A 15,607-nucleotide genomic window follows, 5' to 3' on the forward strand; every position below is an offset into this window, starting at 1 on the left:
AATCCCACACGCTGCACACCAATGTGAGAACGTGGTCTGATATATGCTGTCCACTCATTCTAGTGGGCACCTTGTATCAGTCCAAACAACCCCTTATGGTGAATAGGTTAAAGACAACCTTTATTGAAAGCTATCCTAGTGGTAGCTATGGCGAGCAGCCTTCAGGCTAAGTCTTGAAGGAATGTAAAGCAGCTTGTTTTACCAGTCTATAATCTCTTGAATGACCAAATGAAAGGACAACCACACCAGGTATTTATTTAAAATATATGTATTTAAGATATAACACACCCCTCTAGTCTCTTTATGAGACTGAAGTTCGAAGTACTTAATTTACAAGTTAGCAATCAACAGTAATAGCACAAATACACGTTTGGGCCCTGGGGGCGTACCAAACCATATACCAAAAAAGTAGTATAAGAACCACGACTCAACTAGACACAAGGCCTAGAGCCTGTAGAATCGCTGGGACCCCAAGTAACCACCGAAGGTAGTGACACGGGGACCCACGGGGACTGTGTGCAGTGTGTAAACACAACCGCAGGTTCCCGTTAGCTTCTATGAGCAATGTCGCGGTTGGAAATTTAAAGATAAGGGACACTTAGAAACAAGTCAGGACCAAACCCTTTTGGACTTAAGAAGTTCTAGGGCAAGCACCCACGGGAGCACTGGAGTACTTTAGTTACCTCACCCAGGGAAGCCGGGTGCATAGGTGTCTTTTGGTGTTGGGTCGCGTCGCCGATTACAATGGAAGCTGGCGAAGAACTGCTGCTGCCGTGAAGAAGAGAAGTGTCCAAAGAGATCCAAGCCTGGATCTAGGATGGAAGGAACCTGAAAGCAGAGGGGACAAGAGTCTGGGTCACTTGCCAGTGACCGAGGGCAGGATGGACCAATGCCCACAGATGTCGGGTGCTTCAGGTGAGTTGACGGGTGTCTTGACTCGTCAGCCACGAGGTCCAGGAGGCGTTGATGAAGTCCATGAGCCGGATTTGAGCTGTCCCACAAAGTTTGTCGAGTGCTGTGGTGTTGGCGACCAGATTGGACCCAACAAGCCTTGTCAACAGCAAGTGTCGTGGAAAAAGAAGAAGGACGTCGGTGCAGACCTGCAAGGTCTGCGGGACTCACCTAGTGAGGGTAAGTCAGGGCACATCTGTGTTGAAAACTAACACGGCGATATGATTAAGCATTCACTAAAGACATGAATTCTCTCTAGTTAAAACATGTCTTCCGTCTTATGTTGCCTAATGTCCGGATTGTATTGTCATGTCTCCACGTGCTCAGCACGAGAAGAGTCCTATCTTCGTGTTAGTTGCTCTTGTAATCTGCCTAGTAACAGTCTATAAATAGCTCCTTTGTCCGTCTGGCGCATGTCCAGACTTGACCACATCTGTTATCAGTTAGTCCTTGCTTGACCATGTTTTCGCTGGCTTAGGAGTGTGTTAACTCCGCCCACATATTGATTCTGTATCGAAAATGTCCATAAAAGGTAATGCTTTTCGCCTCATGTTGTATCCACCCACTTATGAGCCCCTCTGTTGTGTATAAAAGGGGACCGTGTACGCCAGTTCTTTGTGCTACTCTATGCAATACTGAAGAGTGTTGTATGGGTTGTAGGACCACCCTTAAGGGTTAATAAACTTTGTCTTTGTATTTGCAGTTTCCGTGCCAACTTCCTTCTAGTTTACGTTACAGGAGAGCGAACCCTAGTATTCTGCGGGCCTAGCTGGGGCCTGTACTCATCATCTGGAGCAACCAGGGAAGCCCAAGCAGAAGAGGAGTTGCCTTCGTGAGGACCCCCTAGCCAAAGGGCTAGCGATCGCGAAGGAGCCTCGAGCGGTAGCACTGGAACCCGGCCCACGGGTCACTCGTGGAGTGGAGGCCGGAGATCTTCAGTGCAGTCAGTGCTCAAGGCTGGGGCTACTAGGAGCCCAAAGCAGAACTTCAGGAATAAACAAGAAGTTGATGTACCAGGAATAGTACGCAGTGCCCAGGGGTCACGGTTCCTCATCACCCATGATAGCCATGGGCCTCAGCTTTGCTGTGGGCTCAGGGTAGCCTCAGGGAAGTCAGGAAATCTACCCCTGGTGATGCAGAGACTTCAGCATCCAGCGGGAGCTTTGGAATTGCAGACCGGACAGTTGCTTCTTTGGTGCCTGCCAAGCAGGGAAGTCACTCCTTGACCACAAGGGAGATTTCTTCAGTCTTCTAGTCAGGATAGAAAGTCGAAGGTCCAGGATATATGTTGCAGAGTTTCGTCCAGGGTAATCTAAAGTCGCAAGGACTGGGTTCCCATACTTATACTAAGTTTGGGGATTGGACATACTCTACGGACCCACCTATGGGAGGTTTTGGAAAGAGGGGTGGTTACACCCATTTCCTTTGTCCAGTTTCGCACCAGAGCAGGGGCAGGTAGCCCCTGCAATCAGTTTGAACTGGACTATGCACAGGGACACCAAGTGTGCCCCCAGTGCAGGAGTTCAAAGCACCAGAGAGTGCTCCCGCCCAGCCCCAATACACCTCTACCTGTCTGGGTAGGTGGTTACACCTTCCTGGGACAGGAAACCTATTGTCCAGGCCTCCCCTGAAGGAGTTTCGGTCAGCAGCAGGAGGCCAGACCCGTGTCTTTGGCAGAGGCAGTCAATGACTCAGATCTCATCTCCCTTATGAGCCATATAAAATCTGGATCCTCAGATGATTTTTTATCAGCTAAAATAACTGCCTCCCTGCAAAATCTGCTTAGGCCCCATATTCAAACACTGATCAACCATTCTCTTAGGGAAGGATCTGTGCCCACAGAATGGAAAAAAGCAGTGGTGAACCCAATCCGAAAGAACGCAGCAATTCCATGGACCGACTTTTCCAACCTCCGACCCATCTCCCTCCTACCCCTTCTCAGCAAGATGACCGAGAGACACGTAAATACTCACTTGTCCAAATACATCGAGGCAGCAGAGGGCCTAGACTTCTCTCAACCTGGATTTAGGCCCAATCACAGCACAGAATCTGCCCTCCTCTCAGTGACTGATAACATCAAGATGTCACTGGATGGAGGAAACTCAATGATTCTAGTGCTGTTAGACTTATCCGCTGCCTTCGACGCTGTGTCTCATGAGATACTTCTCGATCGTCTGAGGGAGAGGGGAATAGAAGGTGTGGCTCTTTCTTGGCTGGAAAGCTTTCTTTCGGATCGCCAACAAGAGGTAAGATTGGGCTCCCACCATTCTATCTCAAGGGAGCTCACCAAGGGAGTGCCACAGGGCTCATGCCTAAGCCCCACACTCTTCAACGTGTATGTGGCCCCCTTGGCGGATATTGTAAGATCTCATGGGTTCACCCCTGTGTCGTACGCTGACGACACTCAGCTTTTGTTCCCCTTTAAAACCCTGATGCCCGCAATACAAAAATCTTTTGCGGACGGAATGAGGGCAATATCTTACCGGATGGCTACTAATCGCCTCCAGTGTAATGTAGGCAAGACTGAGGTAATGCTGTTTGGGGAGGCCACACTTTTGTGGTCCCCGGATTGGTGGCCCCCGGATTTAGGACCAACCCCAAGCCCCAAACAGATTGTCAAAAATCTCGGTGTGCGCTTAGACAAATCACTTCTGTTTAAAGAGCACACAAATCAAGTAGCAGGTTCCTGCTTCCAGGTCATTGGACTGCTACGACGAGTCTTCCCATTTCTATCAGATTCTTATAGGAAGACTCTCGTCCAGGCCTTGGTTATAAGTAGACTGGACTACTGTAATGGCCTGCTGGTCTCGGCAAATGAGGAACAACTACAGAGACTACAGGTGGTCCAGAACACTGCTGCGAGACTAGTTCTCAACGCCCAGCCAAGGTCTGCATTACTCCCCCTCTTGACAAAACTCCATTGGTTGCCAATTAGACAGCGTGTAAAATTTAAAATCTGCTGCACTATTCACAGATGTTTGTTTGGCAATGGACCTAAATATTTAAAAGAAATATTCAAACCCTACAAACCCAATCGTACCCTGCGCTCCAGCAGTCAGCAACAACTCCAGGTTCCTAGGATAAAAAAAGCTAGGCAGGGAGGGCGAGCCCTGTCCTACAAAGGCCCCATCCTTTGGAACTCACTGCCCCCTGCTCTCAAAAATATTATCAATTTTCAATCCTTCAAGAAGTCCCTGAAAACGTTTTTATTTGTCGCCTGTTAGGTTTCTCCCCCCTTCATTTCTCTGTTTAGTATAAGATCTTGGCTCCTTGGTAAAGCGTAAGCGCGGAGATACCCTTTCGGGGGTTGATTTCCAGCGCTATACAAGAGTACAAATAAATAAATAAATAAATACATTTTGTGATGCCAGGGCTGTAGAAAGTCCTACCGGGTTAGATCAGTGGGAACATGTCTCTCCCTCTAGAAGAGTGGAATGCTACCCCTGCCGCCAGAACTGACGGGGGTAGTATTCCAAAGTGTTTGACACCAAACACGACATGTTTCCGTGCAGCCGTCCCAAAGTTAGCATTTACCGCAAGGTTATAATGCACTTAAGAGTATGTGGTCAGGCTGCACCTCAAACAGCACCAGAGGAGGTACTCTGAACGCTGCAGAGGGGCTCTGCTCATGCAGGGACACCCTCTCACATAAAAACCAAGCACTCTGCCTTCAGGATTGTTAAGGCCTCCCATAGGGGTGACTTATAGGTTTTATATGTGTGTGCAATGGTAGTGATATACATAGCCTATACCACTGTAAGGTGTGCAAGCACACCCTTACCCAGGCTGCAGTAGCAGACCTGTGGTGCCATTTTGGAGTGCTTCCCAGGGGTGGCATAATATATGCTTCAGTCCCTGGTAGGCCTCTGAGGTACCTATGCCCTAGGTACATAGTATACCATATACTAGGGGCTTATAAGGCACTCCAGAATCCAATTAGATATGTACCTAATGTACATGGAAACCATTTTAGAGAGGATGCAGCTAGGCTGTGGCCCTGATTAGCAGGGCCACAGCCAGACTAAGGTCGAAAAACAGTGAAACACCAGAAAAAAGTGGGGGTACCCATGTGAAGCAGATCCTACTCTCCTACAGCCCTCTCATCGGGTAAGGTGCTGGTGCCTGTTGTTAGCAAGGGGCTCCTGCACCGCGGGAGCCTGAGGGTGCCTCGGGGACGTGGGGTGACACGTTGCTGCCTCCCGGCATTGCTGAGGATGTTGGGCAATGTAGTCCCGATTTGCCCCCTCGTCGGGTAAAGTGTTAGTGACTGTTGTTAGCAAGGGGCTCCCAAAGCAAGGGTGCTTTTGTGCACCTCCGGCGCATGGGGTGATGTGTATCTGCTGGAGCAGAGTTTTCTGTTGAAAATTTATCGAGTTTTAAGCTCCAGTTTTGTTTATATGTTTTGATTAAAAATACTAGTTTAAAAACACTAATTAATAGTTTGTCTTATTGAAGTCGGACTAACTAACATTACTAATGAGAGAAATTACACGTGGGAATGCATATATGTTGCTTAATAATAATGTGCGGTTTTAATTAGATGAATGTCGCATAGTGCTATTTGTTTAAAGCACAAACGCTTTTAAAACTAACGTGTACTAATGCTTTATTGTGTCGCAAAAGGCTAGATAATACATACACATAAGGGTATTAGTGGGAAATAACACTGTTTAATCATTATGCTGTGGTAACGTTGTTTTGTGGCTCTTTTAATTAAGATGGTCTGTTTTGGCCTAAAACAAGATGGCTGCCATTTACAGCCTGCACTCGAGTGATTGAATTTTGACGAGAGGCCTTGCTGAACATGGTCGAGAGTCACCTGACCGCAGCCTTTGCCTGGTTAGAAAGTTTTTCAGTGAGGACAGCAGCTCCGGGAACGTTTCCAGCTGTCCTTGGATAAGGATAAAGCCACAATGAACAATGACAAATCTGCGGTGGCTCTGCTAAGATATCAAGGAAGAACATTTGTGAAAGTAACATTTGCAAGCTCGAGTTTCCTTCTTCCGTCTTTTTATTTTTGTGATTTTTCCTGAGCGGAGGTTTTCTAAATGTAACTGAGTGACATCCTTTCCTGCTCGCTCTGCTCAGCGGCTCAACGGATATTCAACATTTGTTTGTTACTTTTTATTTGTTATTTTTCCTATAAAATGTTAGACTAGAGAGGGTCCGTGTTCATTGCTGTTCTTCGCAGTTCATTGCGTTCATTGCGTCCCTTGCTGTTCCATTGCGTTTTGGACTTCTTCCTGAACCTATGTTGAGGACGGCAGCTTGAGAGACTTTATCGAGAGACCTGTCCTGACCCTTTTAGCTAGAATAGGTAACTATGAGAATAATGATTTCCTAATGTTTGACTTTTCATTTGAATTAATTTAGATAAACAAGGATTTGTTTGAATTCCGGTGGTGTGTTTCCTGGTAGCAGTATGATGGTTAGATTATTGTCTTGATCAGATTAGATTGCTTGTACATTGGCTTTTGATTCATTGATTTATTGATTGATGTTGGTATATGTACTAATACTATATGTTGAAGTCGTTGTGTTGAGTTTTATGTAGTGCTTCTGGAACTTGGGAGCTGGTGACAGTTCCGTAGTAGGGCAGAGGGAAGTGTGTGCTGCTCTCGGGAAAAACGGGATTGTTGGAATTACCTGTATGTATGCAAGAAAAACGTGTGACAATTGAAGTTGCGCGTCACATTGTCTGGGTTCGGAATCAGTGACATCGTCGTGTGTTACTTTTAGGGACATATTTTCGGCGTAAAAGGAGTGCGTATGGTAGCAAAGGTTATCTGTGAAACTCTGGTCTTAAGTCCCAGGGATCCGTAAGGTTTGCCGTTAAAGCTTATCGCTGGAGGAGTAATAGGTATTCTCTGAGCTTGTCTGAAGGACTGGGCAGAGGTAAGCGCTGCTTAGTTAACGTATGTTATAATTCTGTAGTGGGACAGATTGTTCGCTGTTCTCGGGAAAGGCAGGATTCTGTGTGCATGTGCTACATTTTCTGGTGTGAAAGTGCGTGAATGTATGAGCATTTAGTTGATTGTAAGACTCTTTGGAGCAGTTCTAGAGTAAACAGTTAATGGATGCATGTTAGAAGGGCAGAGTAGAGGGATGTGCTACTGTGTCAACGAGAGTAATTATTCCGTAGTGGAGCAGAGGTAAGCGCTGTGCTAGAGAGAAGCGGGATTCTTGTGAGAATTTTCTTTTACTATTCTGTGGTTAGCGAAGCAGACAATGGAGATGTTTATATGTTGTAACTAATAGATTTTGTGGAATCTGAAACGAAGTCTACTGAGAAGGCTTTGTAAAGGAGGGGTAGACGAGTGACAGGAGACAGGAGACAGGAGCAGAAGCGACTGCAGCGACTGCTGACGTTATACAGACCGCGCTCTGATTGGGTAGTAGATCAAAACAGTGCTCGCGCTAGGATTGGTGCGTTGGTGTGAGCCGCGCAGGGATTGGAAGGAGTACAGAGTGACGTAGACGCTCCAGGCTTGGTGCGTTTGGTGTGAGTCGCGCTGTTATTGGACAAAAGATCGTACAGTTGCGGAAGGGACTAGAGAATATTGGTAAGCGTTAAAATGTACTACCAACCGGAGGAAAAGAAGAAAAAAACCTTGTTCGGTAAAATAAAGAGGTGGTTCGACAAGGATAAGAACATAATAACCAGAGAGGGTGAATTGCTACCTCCGACGAAAACTCCTGCATCCTTCATGGTTGCGAAATATGGGTATCATACCTGTATATGGTTAGATAACTGGGCTAAGTATACTAAGGAAGATGGTGTCTTAGCGTTCCCGGAACATGGTTCATTTAATTTGGCCGTGTTGAGAAACTTACGGGAGAAAATGATGTGTCTAGAGCCTAGACCAAGGCCGACACAGTTTGAGGCGTTGGTGGAATGGGAAGATGAGGTGCATGAGCGGGAAAAGCAGAGGAGTGGAGGCAATTATAGGTACTTTTTTGGGAGAAAATATGATCGTGAAACTCATCATGATCGAATGAGGAGATGGCGAGATGCTAGTATGTCAGAGGGATTATATCCTATGAGGACAGTTGAAGAGAAGGAAGAAAGGAAGGCTACAGAAAGGGTGCCTGATGCAGAAGCGAGAAGGTATGGAGCTAATGATTATGAGGATGAGGTCTTGGATGACAAGATTTACAAGAGACCACCGCCGTATAGACCAGAACCAGAAGAGAGTACGCCAGTTGCTACTCCTGTGAGAGATACTTTGCGGATTATTAAAACTGAGGTTGTGACACCTGATCTAAAAAGTGGTAGCTCTTTCATGGAAAGGGAAAGAGAGAGAGAGCGAGAGAGAGGGAATCGAGTCAGTGACGAGAAAACGAGAGAATTAGCCAGAACCACATCTGAGCTGACTGAGAAAATCCGAGAGTTGACGAAAAATCTTGAAGCAGTTACGGTACCTGTAACGATTGGTCCGGTTGTGCCTATTTTTTTTTTTTTTTTTTTTGAAAACCTTTATTCGTGCATATTAAAAGAACAAATACGGGCCTACAACCTTCAGGCCGGCCACGATACGGTTAAGCACTGATACAAACATTACGGCCCCTGTGCTTCAACGGCCAAGATTAGCAACGATTTATGAATTATACACTGGAGAGATCCTTGACACCAGGGGGAGGAGAAGTGAAGGTTAATTTTAAAGTGTTTCAAAATAATTTTATCAGGAAAAAAGTCAGTGAAGAGTAAGAACCAAGGAGATTCGAGTCCGCACGATATCTTCACCACACGGGAGAGCAGCAGCATCATTAAAACAGCAATGGAAGTAAAATCTCAGGCAGTGGGGCAATGCAGTTATATAACAGGATAGTCACATGAGCAATTACGCACCCCTCCAGTGCCGCCCCCACTCAGTCAACCCCACACCCGGACCCAGAATCGAAACAAGTATAGCGCAGAAACATAAAAAGAAAAAAGGGCCCATAGAACTAATTAAAAACAGTAAATTACCCCCCCACCCTACACCAATGCGGAGGCTACGGCCTGCCCCCCCCCAGCATAGTGCCTGTCGCCCAATAAACCCGAAATATAGACGAGAAAGAGAGTAAGAATAGAGTAAAGAAAGATAAGAAAAACATTACACCTATGATAAAGGGGGTAAGAAAAGAAGAGAACTATTCTAATCTAAACTCCCAAAAAGAAGAAAGTGGGGAGGAGCCTACGTATCATCAGAGCGCCCTAAACCATCGGCCATCTATGGCCTCCACACACTGAGAACCCACTACACCAAAAGCGGTCGTGTTAAAATGAATTGTCACAACAATTTAAATGAAGGAAGACAGATCGCGACGAGTGCGCACAACATATACATACAGTTCCAGTCCCAGTCCAGCCCATCCGTGAAACCATGGCGATATAAATCAGTCTAGCCCTGGCCCGATCGCGGGCTTGAGATTAAGCCAGCCCCTACATGAAGGCCCCGCATCCCGTGCAGACAAAGACAATATGGCCGCTTGGGAGAAGATGGTGAAGTAGAATCACAAAATGGCCGCCGACCATCTGTAGAGGTCCCTTTGTGCACCACATAAAGTCCAGACATGGCATGTAAAGTACAGGAGTTCCACAGAAAAGAAGCAGTAGGCCACCGTGAACAATTCCTCGAGGATGTTAGGTGTTGCTCAGCTGGATACTCTTGCAGACGCGGTGAGGCAGGCAACAATGAAGCCGGCAGCAATGAACGGGGAAACAAAGTATCCGCTGTTGAGCTGGAGAGCAATTGATCCTGGGTGCCGGGAAAGCCAGTTGCAGGCACCAGTGTAGCACGATCACACACAGCCGTTGCGTCCCCGCAAGAGGACAAAAGCACTGGCAGACCCACGCCGTGTTGATGACAAACGGAGCGCTCACGACCCGCAGCCGACAGCATGGAGTCAAACTGCTCACTCAGCGCCTGCAAGCCAGCACACATTTGTAGACGAAAGTCCCGCAGGACAGCCAGAACGGAGCCGCATGTCAGCGGAAGCTGCACCCCCACATCGGCAGCAATCCGGGACGGCACTGTGGAGCTGGTGTCTGGTGGAGGGAGGGCGAAGCGGGCAGCGGGCAAGACCGGAGTATCACCCCCCAGCCGCGAGCAGGCAAACAACGCCATGTTTTACTGCCGGACGGTACAATGGCCAGGGGGGGGGGGGTCGTAGCAAGGAGTCAGTTCCCCTCAGGTCTGCGCCGCAACAGGGAAAGCCAACAGTCGCCTCTCTTCCCTCGGGTTCTCTTTGCAGCCGACTAGGCAATGGAAGAAGGGGGTCGGCAGCCTCCCACAGCGCGGTCCACAGATCGGGGCAGGAGACCCGCCGCACCGGGGCTTACCTTACGGCCCCAGCCCTTCGGGCGCAGGGTGCAGGAGGTGTCTGGCCGTCCCTCCCCAGGCTCAGCTGGCGACAGTCTGTGGTGTGAGGTGAGGTCGGGACCGCGCGGCTCGGGTTTGCGCTAGCGGGTCCGGTGACTGCGGAGCCTCCAGGGGGCCGGCAAAGGCAACAATGGAGCAGGGGTCCAGGGCGGAAAACAAAAGCACCAAGAACTCCGGCGTCCGGGCGGGCTGAGACTTCGGGGAAGCGGCGGCGTGGACAGCGCGTCGTCGCACACGTTTCACCTCGAAAATCGGCGAGGATAGGAATCAGGATGATAGTCCGAGGCCAAGGGCCGACGGAGCCGGGCGCTCAAGCGTCTGCTCCGGTCGCCATCTTGCGGTTGTGCCTATTTTTGATAAACAAAGGATGGGTGAAAATAGTTTGACAGTTCCTTATGTTGGAAATGGTTTGGTTGGTTCTTGCACTTTGGAAGAATCAGGAATGAGAACAGGAGGAAATAATTTGAGACAGTCGAGACATGACACATGTAGTGGAGGATAAGATGTACAGCCTAATTCAGGATTAAATACTGGTTGTTTGGGAGGAACGATTTTGGAACCACAGAGGATGACAGAGCAAGTGAGTACAGTGAAGAAATCTACTGAAATAACAGCTGAGGATTTGAATGATTGGTTGAAGGTTCTTCAGAAGAAAGATAAAGATTCACAGGCAATTGATGTAGCCAGGTTGCGCATAGAATTGGAGGAGCTTATTGCAGGGACAATTCCTACAGATATACTCAAAACCCATCATGATGGAGAGTTGTTATTCATGTGCAAGAGCATCACCTGGAGGGCTAAGAGTACACATGACAGGTTAAGAGCAATAGCGAGTGAACAAGGAGTTGATATGGATAAGGTGAAAGCTTTGCAGAAGTCTTACAGGATGGATTTTACAGATAAGGATATTGAAAATCTGAATGGTGCTGGTAGAACAGGACAAATTAAGGAAATGATTGCCTTATTGCGAAAATGGGGTGATGTAGAAAAGTGGAAGGATAGATGGTACAAGAAAAGGGAAGATTCAGTGGACAGGATTTACTCAGCATTTCCCATGAGAGAGAAAGAAAAAACAGTGGATGCTTATCCTATGAGAGAGATTCCTGGAGGTGGATATGTACATGTCCCATGGACTAGACAGGATATTTTGTCATTTACGAATGATTTCCCTCGATTGAGAGAAAAGCCCGTCGAGTGGTATAGGCAGGTAGACAGGTTTGTGAAATTGTCAAAAGTGCTGTGGATTGACCTGAATAGCCTGTTTGATATAATTGTTCCAGCAGACTTGTGGGCTGAGTGTAAGATAGTTGTAGATTGGCCTGCTAAGGAGTATCCAAGAGATCAGAAAACAGGAGCACCAGATCCAGAGGTGATGAGGAAATATGAGCAGGTAATTGTGTTCCTGAAAAATAAAGTACCCCCAAAAGAGACAGACTGGGTTAAAATAGATCGAACACATCAGGAAGCAAAATAATCAGTTCATGCTTTTTACGAAAGGCTGATACTGGCTTTCAAACAGTTTAGTGGAGACGAACACCTGGGTGATAAGGATTTGAGTCATTTTGTATACAGATTTGTATATGGCTTGAGACCTGAAATAAGTGAGAGAATACGTGAACATACAGTTGATTGGCAGAGTAAAAAGATTGATGAAATCTTGAGACGTGCAAAATATTTCAGTGATGAGATTGAAGCAAAACAGAGAAAGCTGAAAGAAAAGGCAATGTGGGCACAGGTGAAAGTTGCTGAAAGACAAGAAGCACAGTTAATGGAACAAGCAAATAATCCAGGAATTAGACCCAGATATGCGGGAAAAGGAAAGGGGAATTTAGAGGAGGCCAAAAAGAAGTTCCCTTGTCACAACTGTGGACAATTGGGGCATTGGAGATCCGAGTGTACCAATCCACCATTAGTGAGTAATGAGAATAAAACCTTAAATCAACAGGTGCAGAACGAGGGGTGTAATCAACAGCAGCAACAACAGAAGGTTGTCAGACAGCAGAGCCAAGAGCCAAAACCGCCCTTGCCGCAGAATAAAGGGTCCCAAAAGTATAACCAGGACTCAGGATTCTACAATGATGAGCAGGTAAACAAACCGAGACGTTCAAACCCGGTACAACAGTACTGGTTAAAGAATGAGGGGAGTGAGTCTGAAGGGGACTATTGACGGTGCCGAAGAGAGGAGGAAGAGTGCATACTTGGTGCAACTCTAGAAATAGACCAGGCAGGACCATTTGTGGATGGGAAAATAAATGGGGAGAGTGTTACTTTTTTGGTAGACACAGGTGCAACGAGATCAACTGTCAGGTCAACAGATATTAGAAATCTTCCTCTCTCGGACGAAGCAATCCAAGTAGTTGGTGTAGCCAATACACAGATTAAGACTCGTTTTACTGAACCAGTAAGGGTGAGAATAGGGAAATTTTCAGAAATGCACAGATTTGTTGTCTGTGACACTAGTCCAGTGAACTTGTTAGGTAGGGACCTATTGTGCAAGATGAATTGTACAATTTTCTGTACTCCGGATGGAATAGCTTTTGAGACACCAGATGAGGATGTTTTGTACCGGATGACTCTAGATAATAGAGAGAGTGAGATTGTTGGTATCTATGCTGTGTTTAATCCAGATGATTTACCTCAGGAGTTGAGACACACAGTGAAAACAGCAATTTGGGATTTTACTGGAGAAGATGTGGGATTGATGAATAATGTAGATCCAGTAAAGATTTCAGTGAAAGAGGGGATTGTTTATCCTAATATTCCTCAGTACAGATTGACACCGGAGATAATTGAGGGAATTACTCCTATAATTGACAAAATGATTCAACAGGGTGTTCTTAGAGAGATACTGAGTAGCCCGTGTAATTCACCGATAATGGGGCTGAAGAAACCTAATGGAAAGTTCAGGATTGTACAAGATTTGAGAAAAGTTAACAAAATTGTGGTGGCATGTTGTCCCATTGTGCCAAATCCTTCAGTGATTTTGTATCAGATTCCTCATGATGCTGAGTGGTACACAGTGATTGATTTGTGTCATGCTTTCTTTTCAATTCCATTGCATCATGACAGCCAGCCGATTTTTGCATTTCGGTTTGGCCAGCATATCTTAGCATGGTGTCGTATCCCAAAGGGGTATACAGAGAGTACTTCGATATTAAATCAGTTATTGAAGAAATCATTAGAGAGTCTGATCATGCCTGAAAGCTCAGTACTAGTGCAGTATATCGATGACTTACTTGTGGCATCGAAAACACGTGAAGCTTGTGAAGTAGATACCATAGCTTTACTGAATTATCTGGCAGATGGAGGGTTAAAGGTATCTCCAGCCAAATTGCAATTTTGCAAGAAAGAGGTGCATTATCTTGGACACAATATTGAAAAGGGTCTGAGAAAGGTGACCGATGACAGGATCAAAATTATCAGAGGAATGAGAGCCCCGATGACCCAGAGAGAAGTGAGGATGTTTCTGGGGATGGTGGGTTATTGTCGTCAGTGGATAAGTAATTTCTCCCTGATAGCAAAGCCACTGATTAAGTTGACAAAAAGTGAGGTGAGAGACCCATTGGAACTGGATGGTGAACAGATGGCAGCATTTGAAGAGCTGAAGAGCAGAATGTGTGAAGCCCCTGCTTTGGGAATGCCAGACTATGAGAAAGAGTTTGAGTTGTACTGCAGTGAGAGAAATGGTTGTGCACTTTCAGTGTTGATTCAGAAGCATGGACAACTGAGAAGGCCGATTGCGTACTTCTCATCGACACTTGACCCTGTAGCAGTGGGTTTGCCAGGTTGTCTGAAAGCAGTAGCTGCTACATGCAGAAGCTTGGAACAGAGTGAGGGTATAATAATGGGATATCCTGTAAGGGTATTCGTACCTCATGATGTGGCTATTCTTTTGACAAGAAGCAGGACTCAGTACATGTCACATAGTCGGTTGACTAAATATGAGAAAATCATTCTGGGAGCATCAAATGTAACTCTTGAGAGATGTGTGAATGTGAATCCAGCAACGTTGTTACCGGATGCTGACAATGTGAATGTTGGAGATGATGTTGATCATGATTGTTTGGATGTGCTTGATTACTGCACAAAACCGAGACCAGACATAAGAGATTTGCCGTTACCTGAAAGTGATCATGTGCTGTTTGTTGATGGATCATGTCTGAGGACTGATTATGGTGTGCTAAGTGCAGCATATGCAGTGTGCAAGGTTTCAGAAGTTATGGAAGCTTCGCCTTTGAAAGGAGTAAGATCTGCTCAAGTGGCTGAATTGGTGGCATTGACGAAAGCTTGCAAAATTGGGAAGAATCTGAGAGTGACTGTGATGACTGATAGTCAGTACGGATTTGGAGTCGTTCATGACTTTGGCCAGCTTTGGCTACAGAGAGGTTTCTTGACATCGAGTGGGACTCCAATAAAGAATGCTGAAGTGATTGGGAAGTTGCTTGAGGCGATACAGCTGCCTAAAGAACTAGCAGTTGTGAAGTGTGCTGCTCATGGACAAGGAGATGATTTTGTTACTCTTGGTAATAGATTTGCCAATGACATAGCGCAGTATTGTGCGAAAACAAATCAGTCGATTAATAAGGCACGAGAGAGGGAAATGTCTTTTTGTTCTGTGATGTTTACTAATGTCCTAGAAACGTGGGATGAAGTGAAACAGTTGCAGGATGAGGCAGGAGATGAGGAAATGAGAGATTGGATCAAGGCAGGTTGTGCCCCAAGAGAGACAGATCATGTTTGGATCTATAGAGATGGTAGACCAGTCATGCCAAACTCTATGCTGTCGACAATGGCAAGAATGTATCATGGCCAGGGACATTTGGGAAGGGATGCGATGATAAGGTCTTTTAAACAGACCTGGTACAATGCAAAGTTCAGGTTGATTGCAGAGAGCATTTGTCAAAGATGTTTGATTTGTCAACAGTTCAACACTGGGAAAAAGACAGTGGTGAGTTTAGGAACAATAGGCAGAGAAGGAGGTCCTTTTACCAGAATGCAAATTGATTTCATTGAGATGCCCCAAGTGAACAAATTGAGGTATGTTTTAGTGGTAGTCTGTTTGTTCTCAAGATGGGTGGAGGCCTATCCGACTAGGAGAAATGATGGAATAACAGTTGCAAAGTTACTGTTAAGAGAGTTGATTCCTAGGTATGGGTTCCCAGTGACAATTGAGTCTGACAGAGGTGGACACTTCTACAATGAGCTCATGGGTTTGATTTGTGAAGCATTGAGCATACAGCAGAAACTACATTGTGCATACAGACCAGAGGCTTCTGGTGTGGTTGAGCAGA

Source organism: Triturus cristatus, chromosome 5_1 (assembly GCF_964204655.1).
Source record: "Triturus cristatus chromosome 5_1, aTriCri1.1, whole genome shotgun sequence".
Classification (NCBI taxonomy): Eukaryota; Metazoa; Chordata; class Amphibia; order Caudata; family Salamandridae; genus Triturus; species Triturus cristatus.